Source organism: Corylus avellana, chromosome 4, assembly GCF_965113065.1.
Source record: "Corylus avellana chromosome 4, dhCorAvel1.hap1.2, whole genome shotgun sequence".
NCBI lineage: Eukaryota > Viridiplantae > Streptophyta > Magnoliopsida > Fagales > Betulaceae > Corylus > Corylus avellana.
The window spans coordinates 18,622,036-18,640,809 of record NC_142493.1 but is presented as its reverse complement, the minus strand read 5'-3'; the positions used below and the strand labels follow the sequence as shown (position 1 = coordinate 18,640,809).

General features: G+C 37.3%; 1 non-coding gene across 1 annotated transcript; it reads left to right on the top strand.

The window, feature by feature from the left end:
• Positions 1–16,263: 16,263 nt before the first annotated feature.
• LOC132180151 (small nucleolar RNA R71) lies at positions 16,264–16,370 on the top strand. The gene has a single exon (XR_009440045.1). It is a non-coding gene; the product is annotated as a small nucleolar RNA R71 (small nucleolar RNA).
• Positions 16,371–18,774: the final 2,404 nt, after the last annotated feature.

The following is an 18,774-nucleotide window of genomic DNA, read 5'->3' as shown; positions in this document are numbered from 1 at the left end:
TTTAGAATTTATTTTCCAAATTAAATATCAGAATTGTCACAAAAGATTGATATATTGAGAAGAAATAAAATAACGAAAGCATTAGGGTTTCGTCATCCACCACTAATCAGACTAATTAAGATAACAATATGCAAATGTCACAATCATACCGGTATATTTAGTGTTTGTCAACCTAAGGGCATGGTATCTACTCCTTAAGCTATTGATCTCCCTAAGCAACAAATTAGGGATGGTATCTACTCTGATTCTTTTCTTCCCTGAAGGATTTAGCATGGTATCTACAAAGTTGTTCTTTAGGGAAGCATAAATTTATGGACATCGGCAAACACATGAAACCTAAGGCATGGTGTTGTGAGTTTTAAAATGATACTTACAAGCATACGAGTCATGTACAATATAGATTGTGCAAGTGCAAGGTCGATCCACAGGGAATTGTGTTGTGAAATTCAATTTCTATTTAGACTAAACCTATTTTAACCTAGTTCCAAATTGTTTGCGATTTTTCTTGCAAAAATGAATATATACTAAATAAATAAATCAAATGATTGTAAATCAAATGAATAAAATCACTAAGGTTTTCAGAATCCACCTCACCAAATTCATACGACACACTTTCATATTTTTCTTCATACATCCGAAGAACAATAAAAACCTAAGCATGTTCTATTTTCTTTTCTAAATCCTATCAAAAGATTCAATGAATCCATCCGTTGTACAAATCACCACGAATATCCAACTTAAACCAAATCATCCAATGTATCCGTTTAATCAACGAATCACAATGGATATCCGATTTAAATTGAAAGATTCGATGTATCCGTTGGATGAAACACATCGAATATCCATTTTTTTGCATTGTTAATAATCAAACTTTCAATCACAATAATTTACTCAAATAATTGAAATAAAATAGAACGTCAAACTTTATTAAATGACGGCATTGTATGAACAACCACATGAAAGTATGAATGTAAATCATTGGTAGGGCTTCATCCTCAACCTTAGTTGAAGGATTTAGCCTCTCAGGACTAAAAACAACATGATTAATTCAATTGACAACATTAAAATAATTAAAATACAAATAGAAACGTACTCAGAGCTCTAAAATGACAAAAAGGTCGAAAATATGCTCTAAACGGCGCCTCCCAACGTGTGTTTTCAAAAGAAAACATGGGTATTTAAACGAAAAACCAGGGTTTCGGAGCTGCCAGGTCAGTGTAAGTGCGCTCAATTGCACACCAGGTGCGCTCAAGCGTACTCGAGTCTTTAGGTCTTCTGCAACACAGCACTTAAGTGCTGCATTTTTGGGCTGATGTGGACATGCCCTTGAGCATTCAATGCTAGGCTTGAGTGCAGATGCGCCTGAGCGTAGTGCTGTGCACTCGATTGTGACTTCCAGAAATGAAATTTTTCAATTCCTTTGCATCTTTCACAATAATCCAGCAGTTTTCGTTTTGCAACCTGCAAAATGCTAAAACACTAAAACTAACAAAAACATTAGAAAATAAGAAGGCTAAAGGCTTAGCAAATGCAAATTAAGAGGTCCAAATATGCAATATTTGGCACTCATCAAATACCCCCAAATTTACATTTTGCTAGTCCCTTAGCAAAACAAAATGGGAAACAAACTAAAAGCAAGAAACATAAAACCGTTGTCGTGGGAAAGACGATTGCATTTAGCATATGTAACAAACCTTTTAAACCCCTAGGCATCCCTAGAGGACGAGTGAAGTCTCGAGAGGGTTTACCAGCGATGATACCCACAAACATTTTTAGCACTATGTTGTTGACAAACAAGGAGTTCCACACAAAAACATGGTTCTTATAGCATGAGTAGGTTTAACACAATGAACTCCACAATCACATCATTAAGTCATCCAAAAATCATGTAACTCATAGATGGAAATTTTAGACAACACATGTTCCAATAAATGCAACGTGATACTAACATACAACCATGACGCTCCAATTCTTCTCAAAGTTTTTTGTACCTCAAAATTCATAGGAATTCACTTAGATGAAAACAACCAAGGCTTAAATCAAAACATGCAATTTTTTTTTGTAGGCTGTGCAATGCTCGGCTCCCTTAAGCTTTCTTATTGACCTATGTAATGAGTGTTGAGCCAGTGATAGATGATTTTAGGGCACTAGATGTAGAAATATTCCTAAGGGCTTAATTACTCAAGTTAGAAAGGCTACAAAGCCAAATTAGCCATACAAAGAACCAAGTTAGATTTCTCATCTTTTTACGCAAACACTCGATGCTTAATGAGGCATGAGGTCTGGTTACTCAATGAGAAGCTCAAACTGATTTTTTTTTTTTTCATTTTTTTTTTTATCTATTTTCAAGCCAAGGTTTCATCAACACTTCATCCTACAAATCTTAAGATATACCCTAATCAATTTAAATCTCATACATCACAGACTCTATGCTAATGTGCTTGTTATTAACTCAGACATATGAAGTCTCTCTAATCCAACAAATGAGTCAAAAGACTCAGATTTCTAATGGCATGATGTGTTCAAAATATTAAACAATCCAACAACATGCAAACCACAGTTAAGGTGGAAACCATGCTCAATCAACAACATAGCAAATTTAAAAATAAAAAATAAATAAATAAATAAATAAAAAACAACAACAACAACAACACAAAGATAACAAGAAATGGACAGAAATGTCTACCTCACCTCCAAACTAAAATGACACATTGTCCCCACTGTGTCCAGAAATACAATATCGAAATGGGTGGCACATGTCGTGCGTCACATAAGAGAACGTTCCCTCAAACTTGAATAACAAACACTTGTCCTGAAAAACACAACTAAAACAGAAACAACACAAACAAAAAGATCAAATGACAAGGAATAAAAGGAAGAAGGTTGCCTCCCACAAGTGCTAAGTTTAAAGTCTTCAGCCAGACTCTCCACAGTAGACGACAATTACTCCGGAAAACTAGGATCCTCCAACAGTGTCGTCTCAATTTTTGAACTCTACAATTCCAAAAATGGTTTCAGTCTTTGTTCATTCACCTTAAATGTGTTACCATTCTTTGGATCCCCAATCTCAATGGCCCCATGAGGAAAAACTAACCAAATAATAAATGGGCCTGTCCATCGAGATTTCAACTTGCCTGGGAAAAGATGCAAACAGGAATTGTAAAGAAGGGCTTTCTGACCAGGCTCAAAAGATCATCTCAAAATGCTCTTGTCATGAGTCTTCTTCATTTATGCCTTGTGCAACCTTGCACAATCATATGCACCATTCCTCAGCTCCTCTAATTCATTGAGTTGGACCTTCCTTTATGAGTCAACTTTCGTAAGATTGAAGTTCAGCTACTTGATAGCCCAGTATGCTTTATGCTCCAACTCCATCGAAAGATGACATGCCTTTCCGTACACAAGCCGATAAGGTGACATCCTAATCGAAGTCTTGAATGCTGTACGATATGCCCACAGTGCATCATTCAATAGCAGAGACCAATCTTTTCTAGTCGGGTTTACCATCTTCTCCAAAATGTGCTTGATCTCTCGATTTGAAATTTCCACTTGCCCACTTGTTTGTGGGTGATATGGGGTGGCAACCTTGTGTGTGATGAAATACTTCTTCATCAACTGCTCAAAAATCCTATTGCCAAAATGCTTACCTCCATCACTTATGATTGCTCGAGGAGTACCAAAACAAACAAAAATAGTGCCCTTCAAAAACTAGACCACGACTCTGTGGTCATTGGTCTTGCACGCAACAGCCTCCACCCATTTGGACACGTAGTCCACAGCAACAAGAATGTACAAATAGCCAAAGGAATTTAGGAAGGGTCCCATAAAGTTAATGCTCCACACATCAAAATGTCCACAACCAAGATAGGATTGAGGGGCATCATATTCCTCCTAGAAATACTCCCTAGCTTCTAGCAATGCTTACATGCGGCACAATATGCATGAGAGTCACAGAATAGGGTAGGCCAATAAAATCCACACTGTAAAATCTTTGCAGTGGTCTTCTGTGCACTGAAATGGCCTCCACAAGCATGATCATAACAAAAGGAGATGACATTGGATTGGTCGTGCTCAAGAATACACCTCCTAATGATTTGATTGGGACAATACTTGAACAGGTAAGGATCATCCCAGAAAAAGTGCTTCACCATGGCCAAAAACTTGGACTTATCTTGTCGCCCCCAATGCAAAGGCATTTGGCTGGTGACAAGATAGTTCATTCTATGATCAGCAAACCATGGTGTGGGATTGTGAGCAATTTGCATTAATAGCTCATCAGGAAAAGTCTAAGAAATAGGAATGGCGTCCTCAGTGAAATTCACTATCAACCTAGACAAATGGTCCGCCACCACATTTTTGGAACCTTTCTTATCTCAAATCTCTATGTCGCACTCCCGCAACAGCAAAATCCACCGGATGAGACAAGATTTAGCATCTTTTTGAAAAAAATATACTTTAATGCCGCATGATTCGAGTAGATAATGACTCTAGACCCTAGCACATATGATCTGAACTTATCCAATGCAAAAACGACTGCAAGCAACTCCTTCTTAATGGTAGAATAATTGAGTTGTGCATCGTTTAGAGTCTTGCTCGCATAGTAGATAACATGGGGGAGTTTATCAACACGCTGCCTCAAAACAGCTCCAACTACATAATCTGACGCGTCACACATAATCTAAAAAGGTACACCCCAGTTGGGTGGCTGAATAATGGGTGTGGATGTCAGAATCTTCTTCAGAGCCCCGAATGCTTTCTTACAGTCCTCATCAAATATAAACGAGGTCTCCTCCACCAACAACTTGCACAAGGGCATGGCGATCTTGCTGAAATCGTGGATAAATCACATGTAGAATCCTGCATGGCCCTGAAAAGAGCGAACCTCCTTCATTGTACGTGGAGATGGAAGATTGGAAATTAGATCCACCTTCACTTTGTCAACCTCAATCCCACGATGAGAGATGATGTGCCCCAATACAATGTCTTGCTTCACCATAAAATGGCATTTCTCCCAATTAAGTACCAGGTTCTTCTCATTGCACCGCACTAAGACCACAGTGAGGCGGCACAGACACTCCTTAAAAGATGAACCAAAGACGGAGAAGTCAACCATGAAAATCTCAAGGAAACATTCTACCATGTCAAAAAAAAATACAGATCATGCACCGCTGAAAAAGTAGTGGGTACATTGCATAACCCAAAGGGCATGCGAAGGTAGGCGAACGTCCCAAAAGGACAAGTGAATGTGTCTTCTCCTGATCTTCGGGGTCCATAGGGACATAGTTATATCCAGAATAACCATCCATGAAGCAATAATACTCATGCCCAGCCAAGCGTTCCACCATCTGAACAATGAATGGGAGTGAAAAATGATCCTTCCTTGTGGCGGCATTCAACTTGTGGTAGTCTATACATACTCTCCATTCTGACTGAATACGAGTTGGGACCAACTCATCATCCTTGTTCTTCATTACCGTCAATCCAGCCTGTTTAGGCACAACATGAATCGAGCTCACCCACTTGCTATCAGAAATTGGATAAATGATCCATGCATCCAACAACTTTATCACTTCTGCTCTCACAACTTCTTGCATAGCTGGGTTGAGCCTCCTCTGTGGCTCCCTCGATGGCTTGGCATTCTCCTCCAAATGTATCTTGTGCATTACCACCGAGGGGTTGATTCCCTTGATATATTCAATAGTCCAGCCAATAGCTTCCTTGTTCTCTCTTAAAACATCCAATAACTTCTCCTCTTGAGCATCAACCAAATCCGAAGTTATAATCATAAGCAAAGAATTTGCTGGGTCAAGGAACTTATACTTAAGAGTGTCCGGTAAAGGCTTAAATACTTTTTTGGGAGGGTCAGGTACTGCTGTCTCCTCCTTCTCATTGCTCACTAGAGGAGCAATCTCCAAAATTGCATCTACCTGCTCAAGTAACTTGTCCAAATCCAAATCATCTCCAAACTAAGCAAGGCATGCTTCCAAGGGGTCTTCTATGCTTGATTCATCAATAGTCTCCTCAATAATCTCCTCTATCAAGCATACATTTCTCACTTCAACATATTCCAGTGGTTGCTTGCTGATATCAAAGATATTCAGCTCCACTGTTATATTTTTGAAGGAAATCTTCATCACCCCCGTCCAACAATTGATCAGGGCATTATCCGTAGCTAAGAATGGTCGCCCTAGAATCACCGGTATTTGAATCCCAACAATACATCCTCAATTATTCCCCGTAGAACCTTTACCGACCTATTGTTATGCAAATTTTAATACTCATAAGTGCACGAATCGTTTGCAATATAATGGATTGCAAGTGCGAGGTCGAACCCACAGAGAATTGTACTTTTGCAAGAGCAATTTAAATTTAAACTAATTAAATCCTAACCTAGTTCTAAAAGGGTTTTGAATTTTGGTTTTAAAAATTAAAAGACAAACATAAACTAATTAAATAAACTAAGAGATAAAATACTAAGGTTTGGGAATTCACACTCACCGAATCATAACAACATACTTCCATGTTTATCAATATTAATCTGAAGTTTTCACAATTAAAATCTTAGATATGTTTTACTATGCTTCAAACAATTAATCAGAACCATCTCATGTATCCATTCATTGCACAAATCACAAGAGGAATCTAATATCAATTAAATCATCAGATGTATCCGTAAATCACAAAAGATATCCAATCTTAATTGAAACACCAAATCTATCCACAGATCAAATCACAAGGGATATCCAATTATTTAGGCAAATAAAATCAAGCAATCAATTATGTGAAATTATCTTAAATCATCAAGTGTTTTCTTGAATCACAAAAGATATCCAAGTATCACTCCCCACATTGAAAAAAAGTAAAACAATTGAAATCTTAAATCCAATAAAATCAGATAAATAAAGACTTACATGAAAGTATTTATGTTCTTCATTGGAGAGGCTTCATCCCCAACCTTAGTTGAGAATTTAGCTCCACATAAAAATAAAACCTAAATCTAAAGACAACCTAAACTAAAAAAGAAAAAAATTGTAGAATTTTGCTCTCTGGAATTCTATATCTTTTCTTGAATGCAAAAAGGTCTATTTATAGGCTTAGGGAAGTCCTAGAAGCCCTATTAAACCTAAATAATTCGGAGGTCTATCTCCCATTCAAAATAGAAGTTTGAAATTGGAATAGGATTCGTCTAGATTTGTGTCCATTTATTTCGGGGCAATTTTGGCGTAGTAACCGTTTGAATCACTTCAATCCGATATTTGAGCAGAAAGTTATGGTCAAAATACTGAGACATGTGCAGAATCTGAATTTGAATCCAATCCGAAATCTTATCCAATCTGAAATTTAATCCAATCTGACCTTTAATCCGATTTAACCTTTTTCTTGGATTTGGTTAAACTTAACCACATCATCTAGGTCTTCTCAAAGTATGCTTTCTTCCAAACTTTTCATTTTTCCCTTTAAAGTTGTGGTTTTTCTTCAACAACCTACAAAATATTAAAAACACAAAACTAACACAAAACATTAAATAATGACACAACCAAAGGATTAACTAATGTAAATAAAAGGGTCAAAATATGAAATATTTGGCACTTATCACCTATCAGCCAACTTGAGTGTCATCGATGTGGGCTTCAATTCCCCTAACCCCAACTGTAAGTAAACTGAGTAGGGCAAGAGATTCACACTCGCTCCTAGATCCAATAAGGCCCTCTCAATCCCTAACTCCTATCATGCAAGAATGGTAGCTCACCCAGGGTCCTTATACTGAATGGCAGCTTGCACTGAAGGATGAAGCTAACCTACTTAGTCAAAAACGCCTTTCTTTGGGATATTCGTCCTCCTCTTGACAGTGATCAAGTCTTTCAAGAACTTGGTATATGATGGCACTTGTTGGATGGCGTCCAAAAATGGGATATTGATATGGACTTGCTTGAACACCTCCAAAATGTCCTTAAACTTAGCTCCTTTCTTAGGCGCACGCAATCTCTCTAGGTAAGGCGCCTTAGGCACAAACAACCTAGGAGGATTCTCAACAGCGGGTGTGGCTTTAGATGGCTCAACATCTCTCTTCTCATTATTGCAACTCTCTTGCCCTTGTGGCACAGCAGGGTTCTCTTCAGGTAGAACCACTTGATTGTCCACTTGTCTCCTTGACCTCAGTGTGACAATCAATTGCACTTGTTCCTGCCCGTGCGCAGGGTCTGAAGAACTTCCAACCGCAAACTGTCCCTTAGTGTTGGGCATGGGCTAACTTGGGAACTTCCCCTTCTCTCTTTCACCCACAATTCAAAAAAAAAACAATCAATTTCTGACGTGGCTACAGTACACAATTTTTTGCCACGTTAGTAAATATTTTTCTGACGTGGCAAAGTTGGCAGGTCAGTAATTACTGACGTGGTATTTTAACACGTCAGAAATTTCTGACGTGGTAAAATGCTGACACGTCACTAAAAAAGATAGGGAGAAAATTAATGGGTTTGGGTTTTTGAAAATTAATGGAGAAAAGAAGAGAGAGAGAGAGTGAGAAAATAGAGAAAAGAAGAAAGGGAGAGCTGGAGAAACGAAAATGGAGAAAAGAAGAGAGAGAGAGTGAGAAAATGGAGAAAAAAAGATAGGGAGAGCTAGAGAAAAGAAATTGGTAAAAAAAAAATTTTAAAAAAAAAATTATTTTAATTGAAAAATAATTTAAATTAATAAATTTTTTAATTGAAAAAAAAAAATTCTAGAAAAAATTTAAAAAAAGAAAAATTATTATTTTTTAAAATTTACTGACGTGTTAATTAATTTTCTGACGTGCCACTCCTGCCACGTCAGAAAAAAATTTCTGACGTGTCAATTTCTGACCCATCAAAAATCTTTTGACGTGTCAGGAAATTTTTTTGACACGTCAAAAATTATTGACGTGTTAAAAGTGACACGTCAAAATATTAACTTTTGACACCCAAAATTTTAACTCTCGACACACGTCAATAAATTTTACTGACGTGTCAAACCACCTAACAAGTCAAAAACTATCTGTCAGGAAAAAAAAACAGTTTTTGTAGTGCCAAGTGACTCGCAATTTGACCTATCTGACTTTCCAGCTTGGCAATCGCTTGGGTGTTTACCATTATTGCACTCCTCACTTCACTTATGGATTGGCCAGTGAGCTTCATGAAGTCCTTGAGAGTGTCTTCCAACAACGACTATGAAGACGACACATGAAGACGACACTGGTGCTTGAGTGGGAGCTTGGAAAGCAAGTAATGTCAATGGATGAGCTGAGCGACCATGATTCTAAACCGGTGGAAGAAATCCGGGAGGGTATTGATTGTGAGCATGATGAGGAGCTCCTGCCTGATTCAACGGTTGGTTCTGCTTCCATGAGAAGTTAGGATGGTTCCACCACCCTGTATTGTAGGTCGCTAAGTATGTTCCACTTGACTGCTCCCGATAATCATTGAAAGCAATCACTTGTTCCATAGGATACTCAACAAAAGCCAACATAGATGGCCAATTCTATGCTAAGTGCATAGGACTAGCACAGATGGAACAGCTATCAACATTGAATGTATTGGTAGCATTGATGGACTGGCTCACAGTGAGAGCGTCAACCTTCTTGGTGAGAGCATCTATCTTCATCTTCAACTCAGTGTCTTCTTTCAACTCATAGATGCCTCCTTTCTTGGGGATACGGGCGGATTTGTCCCAACAACTTGAAAAATCCCACTACTGCAAGTTGTCAGACAACTTATCCAATGCTTTGTATGCTTCATCACCCGTCAAACTTAGGAATGCTCCCCCATTCATAGACTCGATCATAAAAGAATTGAACGAGTCTCCATTTCACATATCCATCAGGAGGGCATCTTATAAGTAACTTGAAAGTGGCACAGATGTCCTTGAATTTTTTTACTTAACTGTAAGGATTTTCAAGCTCTAAGCCATGAAATGAGGGTAGGAGTTGGATGACGTGAGGCTTCAGATCAAAATGGGTGGCATTGGTTGGAGGAAATACTATGCACGAAGGGGAGGTTGTTGCAACGGGTGCGAACAAATCTCTAAGTGATCTAGTAATGTCCACATTTTCCACTCTCGGCTGCTCATTCTCAACCCTAGGTTGCTCCACATTTCGGGGTATGTTAACTACCATTTCAATAATCTCTCTCTCAAGAGGTGCTCTCTGATTTCTCCTGAGAGTTCTTTCTATTTCGGGATCTAAAGATGTCAACTCTTGGTTCAATGATCTCCGACCAAGCATACACCAAACAAAAATGCCAAAATAAACTAACTAAGAGACAAAACATTCACAAAAATCATAAAAGCAAAAACAAAAAACAACTATTCACAAAATAAATCAAAAAGAATTAAAAAAAAAAAAAAACTTTCCTACTTAGCTTCTGCTAGTCTGCGGAAGCTGGCAACGGAGATGCGATGCGCTCAAGCGCAGGTAAAACTAGATCGAGTGCAAGCACACCCTGGTCGCCGAAGGTGCTGTCTACTACACTTGTGTGCGTCTGCTGTGCGCTCGCGCGCAATTGCGGAAGGGTCGAGCGCAGGTGTGCAAGATCCTTGCAGTGATATGCTCGAGTGCGCTCGAGCGTGCTGAGGTGCGCTCAAGCATCTTGGCAGGGACTGGGCTCCTCTGAAATTGCAGAAAAAGAAATACAGCAACCAACTTCCTTTTTTTTTAGGGAAAATTACAGTTTACCCCCCCCCCCCCCCAAAGTTGACAGTGTTTTTCAATTCGAACATCAAAGTTTCAATTTTTACAATCCACCCCCTCAAAGTTCTAAATTTTTGCAATTTGACCAATTGTATCCAAAACTTCTCATATTACCCCTAATTTTTATTTTTTTATTTTTTATAAAAAAAATTTTAAAAAAATTCGGGGTGTCCATAGCCACCCCCCCTTTGGCCATCTAGCCATTTTTGCACTCCCAATTTTTTTTTTTTCATAAAAAATATAAAAATAAAAATAAAAATCAAGGGCAATATGGGAATTTTGGGATAATATTGGTCGAATTGAAAAAAAATTGGAACTTTGTGGGGGTGGATTGCAAAAATTGAAACTTTGATGTTTGAATTGAAAAACGCTGTCAACTTTGGAGGGGTAAACTGTAATTTTCCCTTTTTTTTATTAAATCAAAACACAAAAACAAATAAAATAAAAATAAAATGAAATTCCAAAAGGAAAATAAAACAAAAATGTTAATTATAACTAGTAGAAAAACAAATTTAATTTAAACAAAAATTAATTTTCACAAGCAAAACGATTCCCCGGCAACGGCGCCAAAAACTTGTTGTGAGTTTTAAAATGATACTCGCAAGCACACGAGTCGTGTGCAATATAGATTGTGCAAGTGCGAGGTCGATCCACAGGGAATTGTGTTCTGAAATTCAATTTCTTTTTAGACTAATCCTATTTTAACCTAGTTCCAAATTGTTTGTGATTTTTCTTGCAAAAATGAATATAAACTAAATAAATAAATAAAAGCGATTGTAAATCAAATGAATAAAATTACTAAGGTTTTCAAAATCCACCTCACCAAATTAATACGAAACACTTTCATATTTTTGTTCATACATCCAAAGAACGATAAAAACCTAAACATGTTCTATTTTCTTTTATAAATCCTATCAAAAGAATCATTGAATCCATCCGTTGTACAAATCACAACAAATATCCAACTTAAACCAAATCATCCAATGTATCCGTTTAATCAACGAATCACAATGGATATCCTATTTAAATTGAAAGATTCGATATATCCGTTAGATGAAACACATCGAATATCCAATTTTTTGCATTGTTAATAATCAAACATTCAATTAGAAGAATTTACTCAAATAATTGAAATAAAATAGAACATCAAATGTTATTAAATGACGGAATTGTATGAACAACGACATGAAAGTATGAACGTAAATCATTGGCAGGGCTTCATCCTCAACCTTAGTTGAAGGATTTACCCTCTCATGACTAAAAACAACATGATTAATTCAATTGACAACATTAAAATAAATAAACTACAAAGAAAAACGTACTCAGAGCTCTAGAACGACAAAAAGGTCAAAAATATGCCCTAACGGCGCCTCCCAACGTGTGTTTACAAAAGAAAACATGGGTATTTAAACTAAAAACAAGGGTTTCAGCACTGTCAGGTCAGCGTAAGTGCGCTCGATAGCACACCAAGTGCGCTCGAGCATACTCGGGTCTCCAGGTCTTCTATAGTGCAGCACTTAAGCGTTACGTTTTTGGGCTGATGTGGACGTGCGCTCGAGCATTCAGTGCTGGGCTCGTCACTTCCCAGAATTGCAATTTTTCAATTCCTTTGCATCTTTCATAATAATCTTGTAGTTTTCCCTTAGCAACGTGCAAAACACTAAAACACCAAAACTAACAAAAACGTTAGAAAATAAGAAAGCTAAAGGCTTAGCAAATGCAAATTAAGGGTCCAAATATGCAATATTTGGCACTCATCACATGGTATCTACTCCCGGTTCCCCATGTTGATTACCCCAAGAACCTATGATGAGATTCTTTTCTCACTTTATAAAGCCTAGGATTTAGTCATCCAAATTGACTTAATTAACACATCTAAACACATGCATATGATGATCAGGCACATTCATATGAGGAATTCAATTAACCAGAAAATAACCAATTTAAATATACCAAAATATAATTGTAACAAAGGCTCCAATATTGAAATTCTAAAAAGACATGATTAGGGCTTCAATCTAGCCCCTAACAAAAAGACTAGCTGGACAAAATTAAACTAAAACTAAAAATAAAATAAAAGTAGAAACCGGATTGACTCCTGGAAGCAACTCCAAATTCTCCTCTCTGGAATTGTGTATTTTTCTAAGAGGCCTAGAGGTTTATTTATAGGCTTTAGAAAGACCTAGAAACCCTAGAAAACCTAATAAAGTCATAGGTTTAAGTTTTAGTACAATTAGGCTTCTTAAATCCCAGTTATAGTGGAAAAAGACTTCTATCGTAGCTGGGCGCCTTGAGTACACTCGATCCCAAGGGGTTGCGCTCGATCGTCCCTCTTATGCGCTCGAGCCTACTTCTAGTGCACTCAATCCTGCTCCAGCTTTTCCCACAATTTGCTTTTAAGTCCAAGACTTCCAAAAATGCTTCCTTTTCCTTCAAACACCTAGAAACAGACAAAAACACAAAAGGAATCTAAAACAACAAAAAATAACAAAACTAAGAAGTTAACATATGTAAATTAAGGGGTTAAAATATGTATATTTTAGTACTTATCACACCTCCAAACTTACATATTGCTAGTCCCTTAGCAATACTAAACTAAAAATAAAAAGGAACTAAAACAAAAACTACTCTATCTCCACTATCGTAGGAAACATGATTGAATTTAACATATGCAACAAGCCCTTTAAACTCCTAGACATCCCTAGTAGGACGAGTGAAGTCTCGTGAGGGCTTAACAGAAATGTTACCCACAAACAGTATGCAAAGTTCATGTTGTCCCCAAAACTGAAGTATCACTTAAAACCATGATTTTCATTCATTAGCAAGCTTAAAAAGATAAACTTCATCTTCACAATGAATCAGAATTTTAAAGTTTAATCACTTACAAAAGTCAAGCTAATGCATCACAAGCTCAAAATGGTGAAAGGTGAACTAACACATAAATATGAAGCTTCCAAGAAGTTCCAGTGTGCAATATCTCAATATCTCAAATTTCACTGGGATCCTTATCAAAATGAAAACCTAAGCATGGAGTCAAATTATTATTTTTTTCTTTTTAGTCAGGCTGTGCAATGTTTGGTTCTCTCAAGCTTTCTAATTGACTCATGTAGCGAGTGTTAAGTCAATGCATCCCAAACCATATGGTTTTAGGGCACCAGGTGTAAAAACACCCCTAAGGACTTACTATCTTGAGTCAAAAAGGCTATAGAACTAAACTAGCCTTGACATTAACCAATTCAAAACTTTCACCTTTTGACGTGAACACTCATTGCTTAATGAGGCAAGAGGTCCAGTTACTTCGTGAAGAACTTTAAAATTGATCATTTTTTTTTTTTTTTTAACTTCTGCCAAAGTATTCATTTGATAAATCACCCATGTTCACCCAAGACAAAGACATCAGGTTTAAATGTCATACCTCACAAAAGATGTGCTAGTGTTAAATCAAACAAGTAAATTCTCAGATGCCTCAAGTAAGTAACCAAACTCAAAAACTTCATCATCAGATCATATGTTCGAAATTTTAAACTCACTAAAGACAATCAAATCACAATTCTTAGATTAACAAAAATTTTAAGACAGACATGAACATGCACTTTTTTCCACAAATTTAGGGACAAAGTGTGTGTAAGTGTCTCCTATACCTCCAAAATTAAATGACAAATTGTCCTCAATGTGTAGACAACATGGAAATATCTTACCCGGAAGATGGGGGAAACTGGCTGGAATGGTACGGCTCATAGCACACCCCTAAACTTTGAACGCAAGCACACTTTTCCCCGAAAACAAAACACTAAAATAAATAAAAAGGAAAACTAAAAATAAACATCAAAAATAAAATGAAAAACAGATAGAAAAATAAAAAGGATATGCTGTGGGGTGCCTCCCATAAGTGCTAAGTTTAACGTGTTCAGCCAGACTGTACTCATCTCACTGCGGTCTAAACTTGAAGCTTCAATCTTTTCTTCTCTTGAACCAAAGAGAATGAATTTTTCCTATTGCAGGGTGACTCCAAATGTCCACAGGTTGAGGCAGATCAATATGATCGACCTGAGAAACTTTCTTAACAGCATCTTGAATTAGACAGGCATTAAAAGAATTCAGGTTATCTTGAGGTAACTCCAATACATCAAAAATTTTGAAATCTATTTTCTCCCAATTTACCTTCATACTTATAGTACCCTTTTTAACACAAATTTTTGTATCTGCCATTCACATAAAGGGTCTTCCCAAGATAATAGGCAAGGGCAAAAGCATAGGGTATTCTTCCATATCTAAGACAATGAAATCCACAAGTAAGATAAATCGATCTACCTGAACCAGGACATCCTCCAAGATACCTTTCGGTCTTCTAATACTTCCGTCTACCAATTGTAAGGTGATTGAAGTTGGTTGCAACTTCCCCAAACCCAATGTCACATACATGGTATACGGCATTAGGTTGATACCTGCTCCTAGATCCAATAATGCATGCTCAATCAGCCGATTACCTATTGTGCAAGGAATAATGAAATTGCCTGGATCTTTAATCTTTGGTGGCAACTTTCCCGACAACACCGCGCTTACCTCTCTTGTTAAAAACACTTTTTCATGATCTTGAAACTTCCTTTTATGAGTGTAACAGTCCTTTAAAAATTTAGCATAAGCAGGAATTTGTTGAATTGCATCTAATAAAGGAATGTCTATTTCAACTTTTCTCAAAGTTTCTAAGATATTTAAAAGTTGCTTTCTTTCTTTGGTTTTACTAACCTCTGGGGGAAGGGTGGTGCAGTCACCTTCTCTTTTTCACTTACCTTGGAAGTTGTGGCTTCAGCTAGAGATGTTTGTCTTGTCTCATCAATTCCCACCTTGTTACCAATGACCTTACCACTTCTGAGGGCTGTTACAACCTTTAGTTGCTTGTGGCCTCATGGATTAGGTGCTGGAAATTCGTCCCTCTCTCCTTCACTCAACTCTTTGGCCATCTGCCCTACTTGCGCCTCCAATCTTTGAATGGCTTGATTGGTTGTTGCTTCTAGTTTCTGAATGGCTTGACTGGTTTGAGCATTAGTGTTTTGCTGCGCATTCACGAACTGGATCATGGCACCCTCAAGGCCATTCTTTTTTGGCTCCAGCTTTGGTTTGGCTACTTGTGGTGGAGGTCACTGTCTTAGTCCACATAGTCTGCTGGCTCCTGATTTGCAATTGAGAACATGGGACAAGACTTACTGGTGTGGTCAGAATGGGAACATATTGCACATACCTCGACTTATGCCACTTGTTTGAATGGGGCAATGCTATAAGTAGTCATGGTTTTGACTATCATATCCAGCTTCCTCTCCATGGTGGCCAATTGAGTCTGAATTCCACCAGTTGTGCCCACTTCGTGTATGCCCTTTCCTTTGAGTCCTTGTTTCCCTCTGAATGAGAATTGTTAGGAGTTCTCACTTATGATCTCAAAGAGTTCCTTGGCTTCATCACTACTCTTCTCCATTAACATGCCACCACAAGCTAAATCTACAAGATCTTTGTTAGAATCATTTAAACCCTCATAGAAGGCTTGTACCTGATCGTCTTAAGATACGTTGTGACGTAGGCATTTAAGAAGTAGCCCATTAAAGTGCTCCCATGCCTCGAAGAAGATATCCCCGTCTTTCTATTGGAAGGTCAGGATTTCCCTCCTCAATCTCCTTGTCTTATGGGCTGGGAAAAACTTCTTTAAGAACTTTGTGGCCATCTCTTCCCAGTTATGAATAGAACCTGCAGCCAAAGAATTGAACCATAACTTTGCATTATCTTTTAAAGAAAAAGGAAAAAGGATTAACCTGATTCCTTCTAGAGTTAAACTCTGGATATTCTGAGTTCTGCATAGATCAAAGAAATGCTGAAAATGCAGATATGGGTCCTTTGTAGGTGTGCCTCTATAGTATGGAACCACTTTGAGCATATGTGGCAATAACTGGTAATCGCTCTACACAATAGGCTGGAAATCAATGCATGATAGCTGGTCGAGGATTTGGGGACATAATGAATTTTTTATCAGCCTTGAACTAGGGGTGGATTGTCTCTCTGCATGATTAAAGAACAAAGAAAATTAAATAACAAAAAGAAAATAAAAACATAAACAAAACTAAAAAAATAAAAAGAACTACTTACCGCTGGCACAAAGTGTGCTGAACGAGTGCACTCAATCGAACTGTGAGGTGTGCTCGATCATACTCGTGCGGAACAAAAATGAAAACAAAAATAAAAACAAAAGAAAACAACAGCTTCAACTCCCTGCAGCAGCGCGCTCGATCGCACCACTACAAAACAGGACTAGACATACGGAAATCAGAAACAATAAAACTAAAATTAAAAACAAAATAAAATAAACTAATGGGAAAAAAAATCTAAACAAAATTAAACAATCCCCGGCAACGACGCCAAAAATTTGTTGTGCCAAATACCCACCTAAATTAATAAGCAAATACTTGGTAAGTTTTACTCACAAGTGCACGAAATCAAAACAATAGTATAGGGTACAAGTACGAGATCATTCCCACGAGGATTGTTGATTTTATTTAGAATTTATTTTCCAAATTAAATATCAGAATTGTCACAAAAGATTGATATATTGAGAAGAAATAAAATAATGAAAGCGTTAGGGTTTCGACATCCACCACTAATCAGACTAATTAAGAAATAATATGCCAATGTCACAATCATACTGGTATATTTAATGTTTGTCAACCTAAGAGCGTAGTATCTACTCCTTAAGCTATTGATCTCCCTTAGCAACGAATTAGGCATGGTAACTACTCTAATTTTTTTCTTCCCTAAAGGATTTAGCATGGTATCTACTAAGTTGTTCTTTAGGGAAGCATAAATCTATAGAAATCCTCAAACACATGAAGCCTAGGGCATGGTATCTACTCCCGGTTCTCCATGTTGATAACCCCAAGAACCCGTGATGAGATTCTTTTGTCATTTTATTAAACCCAGGATTCGGTCATCCAAATTGACTTAACTAACACATCCAAACACATGCATATGATGATCTGGCACATTCATATGAGGAATTCAATTAACCATAAAATAACCAATTTAAATATACCAAAATATAATTGTAACAAAAGCGCCCCGAAATCCCAAAAAGACATGATTAGGGCTTCAATCTAGCCCCAAACAAAAAGGCTAGCTACACATAATGAAACTAAAATTAAAAATAAAATAAAAGAAGAAACCGGATTGACTCCTAGAAGCAGCTCCAAATTCTCCTCTTTGGAATTGTGTATTCTTTTAAGAGACCTAGAGGTCTATTTATAGGCTTTAAAAAGACCTAGAAACCCTAGAAAACCTAATAAAATCGTAGGTTTAAGTTTTAGTACCATTAGGCTTCTAAAATCAAAGTTATAAGTGGAAAAAGACTTCTATTGCAGCTGGGTGCCCCAAGTGTGCTCGATCCCAAAGGGTTGCACTTGATCGCTGGTGTGCGCTCGGTCGTCCCTCTTATGCACTCGAGTGCAGATGCGCTCGAGCCTACTTCTAATGTGCTTGATTCTGCTCTAGCTTTTCCCACAATTTGCTCTTTAAGTCCAAAACTTCCAGAAATGCTTCCTTTTCCTTCAAACACCTAAAAACAGACAAAAACACAAAAAGGAAGTAAAACAACACAAAATAACAGAACTAAGAAGTTAACATATGAAAATTAAGGCGCTAAAGTATGTATATTTTAGCACTTATCAGCGTCCCCCAAACTTAAACACCAAAACACTTGTCAACAAAACTAACAGCAATATTTTTTTTCACAGAAACAAAACATCAAAAGACTAATTGTTGTTAGAAACAAAAACAAAAAAAAAACGAAATGTAATGAAATAGGAAAGAAAGAATTTCTGGAGTGAAGTGCAAAAAATAAACTGGAAGAGAATTTTTACAGCGCTTCCCCCGATCATGCGGATGTCCAACCAATTCCTTCCACCCTTTTTTCTCCAAAACTTCATAGCCCTTTGGAATGATGTTTCGCCATCTTATGTAGACTTGCTTGCTTCGACAGATCTTCTTAGGAAAGTGGTTCCTAGATTTGTGTGCTTGTGTGCACAAGTCCTTGA